Genomic DNA, 16009 nt, shown 5'->3' on the forward strand with positions numbered 1-16009 from the left:
GGGGTGGTCTTATTTCCCTTTCTTCTTTTTGGTTTTTATTGGTGTCGCAATTCGTCTCTGATGGAGACTTCACAAAGAACATGTGGTGGCGAAGAAAAACCGAATGAAGTTGGATTTCCTTCCAACTTCTCTGGTACAAGTGTTCAACTATTTGTGAAGAGAGTGTCAAGGCTATTAATTAGGTCATTTATTTGAATCTGGATCTTCAGCCCATTAAGAACTCTCCTAATGCACGGAGATAGTGTTTTGTGGGAATTCTTGTGGGCTTGAGATCCGGAATTCATTTATTTAGCCCCCATGGATTGAGGTTAAAAGACTTTTCTAATTTTCTGAAAAATTTTGTCCTTTTTACAATTAAAATATATAAATTAATATATTACACAACTGTACCAGAAGATTGGATCTGGGGCCCCATAATTAGGATGAGTGGGATCCACCAATCAGTGGACCCCAACAGCTGGGCCAAAACCTGTTTTGTTTATTATAGTAAAACTCTTTTAAAGCTTTGAAAATGATGTATGGATATTATTAGGTAGAAACCGTAGAAGTTAGAATCCATCCGGTTATGGATCAGTATTATATACACCACTTGCATGGTGACATGGTAAGTTAGGAGGGTCCCACATGTACCCTCGGACAAGAGTATATATATATATATATATATATATATATTGTTGGAATATTGGATATCAATATCAGATTATTGAATTCATCAATTTGATTACTTATTTCTGATCCTTCACAACCTCTTATTTAAAGAAGAAAAATAAGTGCTTAATAGAAGTTGACTATTCAAATCAGGTCCATTTACAGCCCTGCTCGAGCACTTGTTGCTTTGTCTCTTGAGTACCAAGGGCTAGTGAGCTACAGCCACCAGGCCCACCACTGCAACTTGTTATATGGCCAGACGCATCCATGAGCTGGCTTTTGATTCCTTAAAGCATCTCAACTCCCCTTAATTTCTCTTTCACTTGCCATTTTTCTTTTTCTTTTTATTTTGTTGTCACTATGGCCCCATTTGTAAAATATTTTTTTTTTATTTTTCGAATCTATAAAATCTCAGTTATTCTCGGCCCATTTTGTAGAGACATCAAGGATTGGGTTTGATATGGATTTGCCTTTGCCATAGGGATGATAATTCTTTCCATCAAACTGGATCTCCATTCTAACTCAAATGAGTCAGGTAGGAGAAAATATTTTTGTGTTGAATCAGGATAGGGTGGAAATGGGGTCTGCTTATAATCTACCTCAAATGTGTTGAATCAGGAAGAAGAAAAACCAAAATAAACATGAAAAAAAAATCATTAACTTCAAAGTTCAAAGTTATGGGATCAGAAGTCATACCAAACGCCAAGAAAACCCAAACCCAACCTGAACCCAATTCAGGTTGAAGTATCAAAACCCTAACTTGACCTGAATCTGACTCACGTTGAAACATCAAATCCCTACCCAAATAAGCTTGACCTACAGGGTTGAGTTAAACTAGGTTTAATGTTTAACCCAATCCATTGACATCTCTACTTTACGATCAAAAAAATTTGAGGCAGAACTTCTTTTAAGCAATATATGACATTTTTATTAGAATTCGGATTATTTGAACACGATGGCTGTGTAACCAATGATAACACCCACTCACAATCATTCAATCCTTCACTGTGCACCCATGTATTTTATGACTGATGTGAAGTGTTATCACTGATTTTACACCCTGTTAAACAGTCAATGCGTTCAACTAATGTATTGTGTATCTCTTTAGTTATATACTAGCAGAGGGAGCCCTGTGTTGCAGGGGCCCGTTCATAAGCTATCAGGCTCAATTTGAATTAGAGACTTGAGCTCGAGCTCGAGCTCGGCTCGAATCAAAAGCTCAGAAGTTCAAGCTCGACTACCTTTGATTGTAGGAGGTCTCTCAAACAATCAAAGTCTCCCTCAATTGCCGAGGTGCCAAATCGAGGTCTCCCTCAGCTACTGAAGTGTTGAGCTGAGGTTTCCCTAATAGGCAAGGTGTCAAGCTACGGTCTCCCTTAGTTGACAAGGTGTCGAGCTGAGGTCTCCCTCAATTGTCAAGGTGCTGAACCGAGATCTCCCTCAGTGATCGAGGTGCCGAGCCGAGGTCTCCCTCAGTAGTTGAAGTGTCGTCTATCTCAAGTTCGATTCGAATTAGAGACTTGAGCTCGAGCTCGAGCTCGAGCTTGGCTTGAGTCAAAAGCTCAGAAGTTCGAACTCGGCTACCTCTGATTGCAAGTCTCTCAAGCAACTAAGGTGTCGAGTCGAGGTCTCCCTCAATTACTGAGGTGTCAAATCAAGGTCTCCCTTAGCTGTTGAAATGTCGAGCTGAGGTTTTCCTAACAGGCAAGGTGTCGAGCTAAGGTCTCCCTTAGTTGACAAGGTGCTGAGCTGAGGTTTCCCTCAGTTGTCGAGGTGCTGAGTCAAGATCTCCCTCAGTGACCGAGGTGCTAAGCTGAGGTCTCCCTCAGTGGTCGAGGTGTCGTCTAGATCAAGCTCAATTCGAATTAGAGACTTGAGCTTGAACTCAGAAGTTCGAGCTCTGCTCAGCTCGAACTCGACTACCTTTGATTGCAGGTCCCCTAGTAGCCAAGATGCCGAGTTAAGGTCTCCCTCAGTTGGAAAGAGAGTGGCATTCTTGTAATTTATAAGGAGAGAGAGATGGAATTTTTGTAATTTGAATGAAAAAAAAGCAAGAGAGAGAGTTGATAGGAGAGAGTGGCATTCTTATAATTTGAAAGGAAAAAAAAAGCAAAAGAGAGAATTGGTAGAGAGTGGTATTCTTGTAATTTCTATGAAAAATAGGCAAAAAACACTGTTAGATTCCATTTGCCTCATCCTCAAGCCTTCTTACGTATACATTTCAGCTTAATATATTTACTAGCGGAGGGGGCCCTGTGTTGCAGGGCTCGCTCATAAACTATCAGGCTCGAGCTCGATTCGAATTAGAGACTTGAACTCGAGCTCAAGCTTGGAAGTTCAAGCTCGGCTACCTTGATTGCAGGTCTCTCAAGCAGCCGAGGTGCCGAGCTAAGGTCTCCCTCAATTGCCGAGGTGCCAAATCGAGGTCTCCCTTAGTTGTTGAAGTGTCGAGGTAAGGTTTCCCTAGCACGCGAGGTGTCGAGCTAAGGTCTCCCTTAGTTGACAAGGTGTCGAGCGGAGGTCTCCCTCAATTGTCGAGGTGTTGAGCTGAGATCTCCCTCAGTGACCAAGGTGCCAAGCTGAAGTTCAGAAGTTCGAGCTCGGCTCGATTCGAACTCAACTACCTTTGATTGCAGGTTCCCTAGTAGCCGAGATGCCGAGTTGAGGTCTCCCTCAGTGGCATTCTTGTAATTTATGAGAGAGTGAGAGATGGCACTCTTGTAATTTGTAAGAAAAAGAGAAAGAGAGAGTTGGTAGGAGAGAGTGTGCCATTCTTGTAATTTGAAAGAAAAAAAAAGGCAAAAGAGAGAGTTGGTTGAGATTGGCATTCTTGTAAATTCTATGAAAAAAGGCAAAAAATATTGTTAGATTCCATTTCCCTCATCCTCATGCCTTCTTAGGTACACATTTCAACTTAATATATTTACTAGTGGAGGGGGGCCTGGGTTGCAGGGGCTTGCTCATAAACTATCAAGCTCGAGCTCGATTCGAATTAGAGACTTGAGCTCGAGCTCGTTTCGAGTCAAAAGCTCAGAAGTTTGAGCTCGGCTGCCTTTGATTGCAAGTCACTCAAACAATCGAGGTGCCGAGCCGAGGTCTCCCTCAATTGTCGATGTGCCAAACCGAGGTCTCCCTCAGTTGTTGAAGTGTCGAGCTGAGGTTTCCCTAACAGGCGAGGTGTCGAGCTAAGGTCTCCCTCAGTTGACAATGTGTTGAGCTGAGGTCTCCCTCAGTGGTCGAGGTGTCGTCTAGCTCGAGCTCGATTCGAATTAGAGACTTAAGCTTGAGCTCAGAAGTTCGAGCTCGGCTCGACTCGAACTCAACTACCATTGATTGCAGGTCCCCTAGCAGCCGAGATGCCGAGCTAAGGTCTCCCTCAGTTGGAGAGAGAGAGTGGCATTCTTGTAATTTAAAATGAGAGAGGGAGATGGCAGGAGAGAGAGAGAGATGGCATTCTTGTAATTTGTAAGAGAGAGAGAGAGAATTGGTAGGAGAGAGAGTGACATTCTTATAATTTGAAAGAAAAAAAAGCAAGAAAGAGAGAGAATTGGTAAGAGAGAATGGCATTCTTGTAATTAAAAAAAACAAAAGAGAGAGAATTGATAGAGAATGGCATTCTTATAACTTCTATGAAAAAAAGACAAAAAAAATACTGTTATATTCCATTTCCCTCATGAGGAGGCCTTCTTAAGTATACATTTCAGCTTAATATAGATATAAATATATTGCATTGGTTGTATAATAATTTTGGTCTAAAATTGTTAATATGAACATTCATGCATGAATCTATGATTCCTCAATCTCTTTATTTACCAAGACTCAGTCCCATTCAGATTGAGTTTGGCTAAGTAATGTTACTTATCCCCGATTTGTTAATGATTTGAGTTTTAGGATGTGGAAAAAGATTAAGGCTATGTTCGTTTTCCCTGAAGTGAAGGGGGAAAGTTGAATCCCATTGACCAATTTACCTGTGTTCGGATTTCAAAATTTTATGGAACTTACCACTTCCCCGGGTAAATGATACCCTTGCGAGACTTGGGTAAGTTGATTTCCCGAGTGGAGGGTAAGCAGATAAAAATAGAAAATCTCGATATTGCCCTCAAGAGATATAAAAGTTCGAGACTCTACCTCTCCGAAAAATCACCTGTGTTTCCCTCCTTCACTTCGTTCTACTTCTCCGAAAATCACCAACCGCGTTTCTCCTTCACTCCTTTCTTCTTCTATGCCATTATTTCTTTCAGACAGAGAATGCTGAGTTCTGCTTTTCTTCTATCGCTAATGTGTGTCTTTGAGTTCTCTGCATATCTCTGAGTCTCTCCTCCGAAAATCACCTCTGTGTATCTCTGAGTTCTGCTTCTCTGCGTTTCTTATCCGAAAATCACCTCTACGTATCTCGGAGTTCTGCTTCTCTGCCTTCGCTGCTGCTACATCAAGTCATCAAAAATGCTGAAGAGTTGCCGTCGCCGTCCTCCATCTGTTGCCGGCACCATTGATCATCCCAGTTGTTGTCGCCGCTCCGTCTAGTTGCCGTCACTGGTCATTTTTCCTCTGTTTTTCACTTGCCGTCACTGATCATCCCAGTTGCTGTTTCTCTTTTATTATTATTTTATTGATTTCCTTTTTATTTTGATTTTTTGTTTCCAGATTTCTTGGATCTAGTATTTTGGTTTTTTAATCAACTGTGATACCTAGAGTTTTCAGAATCAGAACAGAAATAATTCTTGTTGTAGAAGATCTACTCAGTGAATCACTGTAAGTAGTTGATTAATTTTGAATTTCCAGATGACATTGTCTTGTTTTCTATTTCATGAAATTTGCATCCAATTCTGATGGCTTCTTCATTCAGTATTCAATATCTTCTAATGGATTTTGATTAGGCTGAAAAAATAAATATCTTTTTTTTTTTAATGAAAGAATTGATTGATAAAATTGGCTTAGATAGCCCAACCTACTATCTGGATTGAACTGAGTTCACTGATGGAAGTTCGCATGCTATTTGATTCATAGGCATAAATCATAACCACTTTCTCTCAAGTTTTGCACTGATAATGCATAGGCTGCAAGTACATGGCTGCATCAACACACAGATTTTCCAAATTCAGAGACATTTAATGCCAATAAACTGGTACTTTGGTACTAAACTCTAGTTTGGTTTTGGTTTTTTGCATCCAAGAAAACCAAACCAAACCAGGATTTGGTTTTCTGCATCCAAGTTACAGCCCAATTAGAGTGGAGACGTAGGTGAAATTTTTCAATGTTTTCTCTTTGGAAACTACATAAACATCTTGTAAGCCTCTTGGCAGCAGTTGTATTACAAATTCAAAGAAATACCTGTTATTCCTAAGAAGCCAGGAATGGAGAAATTAGCTTCTTCTTGAATAGATTTGAGTGCATTTGGCTAAATATCAAAGCCACACATGCCCTCCTAAATTCTCCTCTATCTCAAAGCCACACTTCGATCCTGCGCTAGAAACCCATGGTGGTCTTACAGGTAATGCTCTAAGAATTAGGAGCTGCTCCCCTGTCACCATGGGGAGTTAGGGAACTGAGATATGCCTAACCTCCAAGCCTTTATGCATCAAAGTTGGCTTGGTGAACTATGGTGGAAGAAATAACAGTAAGAATTTTACTGATAAAAAAAAACAGTAAGAATTTAAATAAAAAAGTTGGCCTGCTGATTACCATATTTTGAGAAGCTAATAAGGTCATTTTCAAAACCCATGTTGATGGCATTAACACTCAGAATTTACATTCTCAAAAAACATGAGACAATTTTACAAGAACTCATGGAATATTGTTTGATAATTTACTGGTTTGGTCTGAAATCTTCCCCAAACTGAACCATGAACACCATTAATATTGATATTGGCATCTTTTGTGTTTAATCTTGCAATATTCTAGTCTCACATGAAGTCTGATTGCATGTATGATGAACTAAAACATTAAAGAAATAGAATTGGAAATAGCACTTACACATCTTGTGGCAAACATGTCAAACTGACAAGTTCCCATTCTTTAATGGCTTGCCATGTAGCACACAAAAGCTGTACATATGTGATTTATCTGTTTGCATCAAAATAAGAATAATAGAATAAACACCAAAGGTTGCAATCCTGTTATAATATTCCAGTTTCTTTATTGTATTGACAGTGTGATCTAATTAACTTGTCTTTTTTTAATTAATTTTGTTGTTTGAACTGGTGTGCTCTCAGCCCTCCACCTTAGTGCTGCCAAGCTATATTCCTTCATAGATTTTCTTATATGTGTGTTCCTCATGCCACATCTCCATAGGATTACAAATTCAAAAGTTAACTCTTATCAACTTCATGCTAGTGCCCAAGTTGTTAGTCTCCTGAATAAACTAAACATGAAGATAAATTTACAGTTCTTTGTGGCTGAAATTAAATGGTGTTGCTGATTTTATTGGTTCTGTATGTGGTATGACCATATGAGGTAGTCTACTCTGTACTCAAATGCTCTATGGATAAACAGTGGATTTATTGTCTTTTCTAAAGACTTGAATGGTGGTGTGTTTCTTTGCAGGAGCCTTTTCATCTGGAACTGTTACGCTCAAGTCCATTCAAAATTTTCAAGCGCATGAATGGTTAGATGCCAAACCAACAGTTTATTTTCATTGTCAAGGGGAGAACAAGACATCTTTACCAGATGTGAAGGAAGCACACCACATATATACCTTCAAGGGAGAAGAATCCTGGTAGGCTTGTACCAGGTTTCTAGTTCAATTTGAAACCCTGTGATTAGACCAAATGTTATTTGACTTGCAAAAATCTCTTGAAAACTGTACTGCATAACATAAGTGCAGATTTTACGAATGGATGTTGTGGATATCTGCCATGATTGCATTCTGGTGGTTCTCCAATCCTTTGTATGGTTAAGTGGACTACTTGAAAAATACCCTAGGTCTAGATGCTATTCCTTTGATAATTTCACATGACAAAGCTACTAGTTTAAATATAACCAGATTTACGCAGAATCAACTTTCTAAGGCCAACACTTTGGGAAAAGATCATGTGTCTTCACAGGGCATTCCATTCTTATCTCATTTTATCATGTCAAGTTTATTGATGTCCATCTGTAGTATCTGTAGCAAGAAAAGTAGGGAGCTGAAACAAGGCAGCCTTTGCTGGGTAGTCTTATCCCTAAGTGAATTAGTAGGTTGCTGTTAGCCTTCTATTAGTTTTGCTGTTATCATTTGAAGTTGTATTTTATGAAATATAAACTTGTATTGAAGCTCCCAAATCCGAGATCAATGCACTGCAAACTGATTGGATTTTGCAAAACCAGTGAGGCAAGAATATCAACCTTTAATTAAAAAGATTTTCCTAGTATAGTTACAGAAAATCTTTTTCCCATAATCCAAATAGCTTGTAAAAGATATATGTTTCCCAGTCAATTACTATTCCATATTTTGGAGATTCTTGTTATGTGTCTATGTGAGAAATGGGAATTTAGTTTAAACTTTAGGAGAATCATTACCACCTGCAAAGAGGATCTCTGCAGGATGATCTCTGCCCAAGGAAGCTTTCTTTCTTTTTGCAAATAATGGTGTTTTGGAAGGTTTCAACTCATTAAAAGCAATTAACTCATTGCCAATGGTCATCCTCCACTTTAGTCCATCAGCAGGTTCTGGTGCAGGAGCAAACACTTCATTTTTCAGGGAAATCAATCATGATTTTGAGGGTTGCTTGATCGAGGCATCCAGGTCCCTCCAATGTCTGAGGTGCTTTCACAGGTAGGAAGTAGAGATCATCCTTGTTCCTTCCACCTTGATTGGAGATGGTAGTTTCAATGGAGTTCAGATGCCTCTTCTTCTCTGGGGTCTTAGGTTGAATTGCTCATTGGTGCTTGTCTGGAGAAGTAGTTGAGTTACTCTTTGAATTTTAACTGTATGGTAGAAGGAAACTGCCAAATGATAATTAGCTAGATGAAAAATGGCTATTTATCCTTTTGGGCACTATATTAAGGGATGAGGTGGGAACATCCCATTCAGATTGGAATGGGATGCTTTGATACAGTTCATGGTTCGTGGGGATGCTTTGATACAGTTCAAATGAAGCAAATGGGTGTGGGTGTGTCTTAGTTAAAATGTCTTTTAACACTAGGATAGACCATGGGTTGGAAAATGAAGCAAATGGGTGTGGGTGTGTCTTAGTTAAAATGTCTTTAAATACTAGGATAGACCATGGGTTGGACCGGTTTCAACTAGGTTTTTGTTGAATGTTTGATGGGTCCATTCTGAACCATTACTTTTAAGAGAATTGTAACTTTTGATAGGACATGAACCAACCGTCCTATTAATTAAATTCTTAGCATGAAAATTTTATAGTAAAAATAGAGGGCGTGAAAATCAAACCCAAGTACACTAAACTGAGCTTGATCTGCAATAAAGAGAGAATTGATTTCCACAACTAACCATAATATTTAACCATATAATAGTTCCTTTTGATGAGTGCAAACTGCATAGTAGGAGTTTCTATCCAATATATATAGAATTGACAATGAACCCAAATGATTCTTATAATTAGTATTAATTCCTATTTTTCCTTCTAGTTCATTGCTGCATTTTTTTCTTTATATTGTCATATTCTACAAACTTTTAATTGCAACCATATTACAATTGTAATGCAAATATGTTTGACCAATCCAATCTTGGCCTCACCATGTGAGTTTGGTTGCATTTATCCAGTTTCTAAAACACTGCTCAAGCATGTGAACAAGAGAAGAAAACCCTTAATTAAAAATCACTATTTCCATTGCCTTTAATTTTCCATCTTCCTTCCTCTTGTAGTGGGTTTTGGTTGATCAATTAGGTTTTAGTGCTTGGTTTTTCCTTAAAATGAGCACCATTTAAGTGAAGAAAAATGACGTCCTTTTTATAGTTTTAAATTGTCGTTCTACACCATTTGCTTTTTGTCTGGTTCATGGGGATGCTGAATTAGCAGAAACTGTATCAAAGCATATCATCGACAAGGCCAGTTGTCTGAGCGATGGAGAGTACATGGTGCCGTCTAACATGTTTGCATTGAATGGTAGATAGAAAGAAGCAGATAACTGGAGAAGAATGATGAAAGAAGCAGGGATTAGTAAAGTTGCTGGTTGTAGTACTATAGAGATCAATGGTAGAATGTACAGATTTCTGGCCAGAGACAGAGAAGGTGGTTAAGCCTAGCTTGACGACTTCAGGACTTCAAGAATATTTGATTAGAAAAGCTGGGCTGTATGAGTTTGCTTGATAGTTGACGATCAGCAAGCAAATCTCAGCAATCAAAAATGTCAACCTGAGAGAAAGAATAAATACATTGCAAGAGAGTAAGAAAACAAGGCTGTGGAGCATCTCAAGCAAAGTTTATCTGTATTTGCAAGACTTAAGATGTGGACTGATGGACGATAATATGTGTTAGATTTGTAAAAATTGACACCCAAAGCTGTCTGTGATCATGGACAAGGTCAAGGACATACCAGCAGGTAATGAAACCATAGATATGGCGTTTATTGGTATATATTCTGATTGTCCAAGTGCAGAACAGGGACCAATTGCTTCACATACAAAACTGAAGCAGGGTAACCAAGAAAGGACTATCAATGTGTCAGAACCTCAAAAAGAAGCACTCTTGTTATCATCATCTTCAGTGTCGAAGTCTGCAGCATTAGTTGAGAGCTCTAGTTTGGTGGAATCACCGCAAACTGGTAATCTCACAGTTAGGATTGAGAAAGAGAAGGGAAGACGACGAAGGAAGAAAACTAGAAACTATGACAACAGTCTTAAATGCCCAAAATTTGAGCCCAAAATAATGGCAGATGGTGTTTTCTTCTATCGTTCCAGAGGAAAAAACTTGAATTAGGCTCAAATTGGGTTTAAAAGAAGAGGCAGCATGGTTTATTTCCAAAAATTTTAGGGGCGTTTAAGACTTTGTGACATGGTTTTCAAATCCATCTCCAAAGGGTAAAATTGGAAAGAGATGAAAAAAATGGCAATTTACCCAGGAAAGTGGGTGTTGCAAAAGAACATGGGAAAATAAGAAACTTCATTTACCTGGGTAAATCAAACAAAAAAGAACATGGATAAATGCACTTACCCAGTTAAATGTGTTTCCAAAAAAAGAACATGGCCTAAGGGTCTGTTTCATTCATAGATTAGATCAGACTTGAAATCTATTAATGATTCATTCCCCCTCCCTGTTTGGTTCAGATGGAAATCGGAATCAGAATTAAAATCAGTAAGAATGGATTCTCATTCCCAAAGGAGGGAGAGGAAATGATCATTCTCTCAAATGAAAAAATATCACTCCACCAGAAATGAGAATGAGATTCCAATTCTGTCCAACCAAACCAATGGTTGGAATCAGAATGGTTCCTATTCGAAACCCTTATTCCCACTAACCAAATGGACCCAAAATGCTGTATTTCTGTTTTCTTCTCACAAATTTGGATAATTTCATTAAAGGCTCGAGTAGGCTCACCTTACAACTCGGTCTAATCAATTTATTTTTTAACATGGGATCAGTCGTGTCAAAAATCCTATTTTACCAACCATTTTCTAAAGCCAATTGTTCTTGGGATTAACCGTATTTATCAATGCTACTTCGTTCAAAACCCCATAGAGCCCAGAATTGAGGACCCATAATATTTTGTAATAGAAAAAAAAAGAATTTAATTAATAATTATTCGATATTACGTTTATAACATATATGATACAAGTTTTAAGTGGAATGGGCTCAGTCTTATTTAGCAAAATGAGCCAAATTGCAAGCCTGAAATGGTGCCCAGGCTTGACTACAGTCGAACTAGTTCAGACTGCTCAGTTCATTTACCGCGCTCTGAAGGGCAGGCTTTGTTGGTCATTCTAGCATCATGCCACTTGTACAATTGGGATAGGACTTTGGTTATGGATCAATAGGGCCGGACCTAAAAGAAACGGCGTCAATGAACCGGATTTGGATTGACTTCATCCAAATCAAATCTAAATTGGTTGGATGGTCCAAAGTGTTGTATTGGGTTGGACAAGTCCACATTTTATGATCCAATATAATTAGCCGATTGAAATGGACAAACCAAAACCTATGAATCCACAAACCGGCTCAAAATTGATTGAAGGTAAATAACTCGGGACCCCAGTCTAGGTTTTTTCAACTGAACAAATTATCTCTCTGTCTCTCCGAAGGCTATTTCTCTTCGGCAGCATCTCTAACAAAGGCTTCTTGCGATTCAAAGCATGGTTTACATGAATCAGAGGTGGAATATCACAGCCCTTCACCGTCTCTTCTCTCCGGAGGAAGTTGTTGCTATAAAGAAGATTCCTATTGGCTTACATGAATCAGAGGACAGATTGATATGGAAATTTTCTAAGGATGGGGAATATTCTGTCAAAAGTGGCTATTATGTTGCAAAGTTATCCTCTCAAAGGCCATCTCATGCTGAATCCTCTAATAGAAATGATAAGTATCCTCAGATGCCGCCTGCAGAATGGAAGAAGGTTTGGAATTCTAAATCCCCCCCAAAAATTAAAATTTTTTTGTGGCGAGCTATCTCCAATGCTCTTGCAGTTCACCAGCTATTGGCCAAGAAAGGGATGAGGATTTCTGTTCTGTGCCCCCGCTGTGGAGAGGAGAGGAGGATTGAATCGGTTGCCCATGTACTACTCAAATGTCATTTTGCGAAGGCTGTTTGGTTTGCTAGCAACCTTGCAGTGCGTACAGAGGGGATGGATCACGACTCTTTCTCAGATTGTTTTGCTGAGTTGCTGGCCCAGCAGCATGAAATGCCAAATAACCAAGATTGATTACAGGCCTTTTCGGTTTTCTACTAGGAGATTTGGAAAGCTCGTAATGGGCTGATATTCAATGGTACAATCACCACCCCGAGTCAAGTAGCTGTGAAGAGTTGGAGTTTCATTTTAGAGCTCAGATCGACCTCTGTTAGTCGACTAGTTCCTCTAGACCCAGCTTCAAATATTGAACAGCAAAGAGGATGGTCCCCTCCCCCCCCCCCCCGGGGTGGATAAAGGTTAATGTAGATGCAAGCTTCACAGCTAGCAGCTGCCACTCTGGTATTGCTTGTATAATGAGGGATTCAGAGGGCAGCATTCTGACAGGTAGATTATCCAAGTACCTCGGTGCCTCGGTGAAGATGGCAGAAGCCTTGGTCTTACGGTTGGGCTGCATGGAGGCCTCAATGTTTGGACCAATAAAGGTGATTTTTGAAGCAGATTCGCTGGAGGTGATAAATGACATCCAATCGGCTATTAACTCAGCGGTTTCAACCTGTTTCTCTCCACTAAATGCTCTGGTGGATGACATTAAAATCTTTGTAACATCTTTTGAATCTATTAGTTTTCATCACATTCCGAGATCTTGTAACTCCTTGGCGGACACTCTAGCCAAGCGTGCTTTGCGAGAGTTGAGTTTAGACTCTTCCTCCCCTGATTTCCTTTTTAATGGTTTGAATAGAGGTAGGTTCTCTTTGATTACCCAAAAAAAAAAAAACGGAATTGCTTTGGCTATGGTTTCTGAGTCAAATGGTCCAACCATCCGGTCTGAATCTCGGTCACATGATTTTGGGGTCCAACACCAAACTGGAGCCATGACTGGTTTTTAGGTCAACTGGTCTGACTGTCCGGTCCGATCTGATTTTCAAAATCATGATTCAAAATATATCCATCATCAACAACCAGTTTCGAATAAGGGCTTCTCAGAAATCATTATTTTCTCTCTGGTTCTGCGATCAAACACCCAAGACACAAATCATTGGGTTGATCGGAATCGGAATCAGAATCAGAATGGTCTATATTACCATAGTCTGTTTGGTTCAGACAGGATTGGGAATGGAATTAGAATCAGTAGAAATGGGATTTCATTCCCAAGGGAGGAACAAGGAATGGTCATTCCCTCAAATGGGATTTCAATTTCGCCCAACTAAATAGTTGGTCCATTTCGATTCTAATTCTGGACTCCTATTCCCACAAACCAAACAGAGCCCTAGTATTTTATCATCAATGGTGAGTGGTCAGTGGTGCTGATTTGGAGTTGATTTTCTCTACTCGATTGATATTTGTGACTAAGGGTGACAATGGACCGGTTTTGGATTGGACCCCATCCATTCCAAAGTCAATTTGGACGGATTCAACGGACCAATAAAACATATTGGGTTGGATCAATTCGGTCTAAAATATTTATTATATTGGATTGAACCCGGTCCATCTATAACAAATTTATATTGGATAGGGTTGAATTAAGCCAATATCTGGTCCATTGATATAAGATAAGAATATATGTGTCAATGGACTGGGTTTGGGTTGAAATCAATCTAAATCGAAAATGAATTTGAATAGATCAGACGGTCTAGACATTGAATTGGATCGGTCCAAAATATTCATTGGATTGGATTGGACCTGGTCCATTTATAATGGATTCACATTGGACTGGATCGGGTTGGACCAAACCCAGTCCAATTGACACCCCTATCTGTGACCTGACACATCTCTTATCCGATTCATTATTTCCATGTTGAAAAGAAAAGGGAAAATTCCTTATTAGTACCCTGTACTTTGGCTCGAGTGACAATTTGGTCCCCGAACTTTAAAATGCGAGAATCCAGTACTAGAACTTTCAAAACACAACAATCTAATACATGTCGTTAATGGACCGTCAGTTATGTATATCATGTGACCTCATGTGCGATTTAAGACTTTTGAAAATATCAAAATTACCCTTGAAAATTAAACACATTGTTCATCATCTTCTTCCTCAAGAAGATGAAATAGAGCCCAAGCTCTCTATCACAAACACCAAAACCCTTCTTGCGTAGAATGGTTGACAATCCTTCGAATTCCACTGCCAACTGAGAACACCATCTTTATTTATGACGAATAAGGAAATGTGCTTCTAGAGAGCATTGTGATTGCCATTTAATGGTCTTGGATTTGTCGATACCAATGGTGTTCTGGAGAACAATAATAGTCACAAACAGACAAAGGAGGGCAACCTTACGATGGTGAAGAGCTCTATGGATCTGTTGAACAAGACGAGCCTCCAAGCAACGTTCAAGCATCTTTGTTTTTGCTTAGATTTTCTTTCTTCTACTTGGTGTCACTTGATCATATAAAAAATCCTAATTCTGAAACCCCAGATGGAGCTCAGGATTTGAAGATGAGAACTACAACCTTTCCTTCATGGGGAAGTTGGTAGATTCCCCTACGATCTATTCAAAAACATGAAAATCTGAAACTTGAAGGATTTATGGGTTGGCTTTACTAGGTCTTAGTCTTTCTGCATACGTGTTTTGGGTGTTTCTATCCCACTCTCACAAAAGGGGTGAAGGTCGATGGGTGGAGAAGAAAGATTATAGCTGCAAAGAATAAAAAATAAAAAACCACAAAGAAGGAAACCTTCGAAGGTCTCCCACAGATAAATGAGACCATCTTTGTTTATGTCAAAGAAGGCAATGTGCTTCTAGAGAGTAGTGTGATCACCATTAAAGGGAAACTTTTCTCCTAGAAATTGCTTTGGTTTTGGTCCGAAGATGATGAAATATTCAAAAGTGAGATCATCATTCTTGTTCAGTTTGCTATTTGGTTGATTATCTCTTAGAGGGAAAAATTAAAAGGGATGAAAAAATTGACGGTTGGTTCTAATTTTAGCAGATGGTTGATAAAGAAAATTAGATGAAGGGCATTTGTACCTTTTCACATGCCACTTAACGACTGGTTAATGGCAAGTACTAGATTGTCACATTTCGAAAGTTTGGATACTGTATTGTTGCATTTTAAAGTTTGGGGACCAAATTGTCACTCGAGCCAAAGTACAGGGTACTGATCGGGAATTTTCCTTAAAAGACATAGGTAGGAATGATCTCCATTCTCTTGACTAGAAAGCTAAGTTTGGAAGTGCTTATTTGAAAAATAAATGCTTATTCTAATAAGAACATAAAACGTTTGGTGAAAATCACTTATTTGAAATAGGGGTTGTATAAATATTTTCAAAATGATGTAACGTACACCAGAAAAAAAAAAAAAAACACCTAAAAATAATTCCAAATTTTGAGTTTCTCAAAAGTGAGAATAATCACTCTCAAAGTCTCAAACTTAGCTTTTCTTTTCTTTTCTTTTGTATTCAGTGCTATGCACCATTAATAACTTCCCCCTGACCCCTTTTCCCCCAAAGTGCTGGTTGCAGGAATTGATTCTACATCAATGCTGGAACAAACCAACTAATACACCAATGAGCTAGCTAGGGATGGAAATTCCCCCCGTAAAACCGGGGCCCCGCCCCGCCTTCCCCGGCTCTAAACAGGGACGGTTGAAATATTTTCTCCCTGAATCGGGGACGGGTTTTGTATATAATTC

General features: G+C 39.1%; 1 long non-coding RNA gene across 1 annotated transcript; it reads left to right on the forward strand.

Moving 5' to 3' along the window:
- The first annotated feature begins 4766 nt into the window (after positions 1 to 4766).
- LOC104598011 (uncharacterized) lies at positions 4767 to 13137 on the forward strand. The gene is made up of 4 exons (XR_735283.3): positions 4767 to 5184; positions 5293 to 5400; positions 7192 to 10134; positions 10230 to 13137. It is a non-coding gene; the product is annotated as an uncharacterized LOC104598011 (long non-coding RNA).
- Positions 13138 to 16009: the final 2872 nt, after the last annotated feature.

Source organism: Nelumbo nucifera, chromosome 4, assembly GCF_055504915.1.
Source record: "Nelumbo nucifera cultivar China Antique chromosome 4, China Antique-T2T, whole genome shotgun sequence".
NCBI classification, from domain to species: Eukaryota; Viridiplantae; Streptophyta; class Magnoliopsida; order Proteales; family Nelumbonaceae; genus Nelumbo; species Nelumbo nucifera.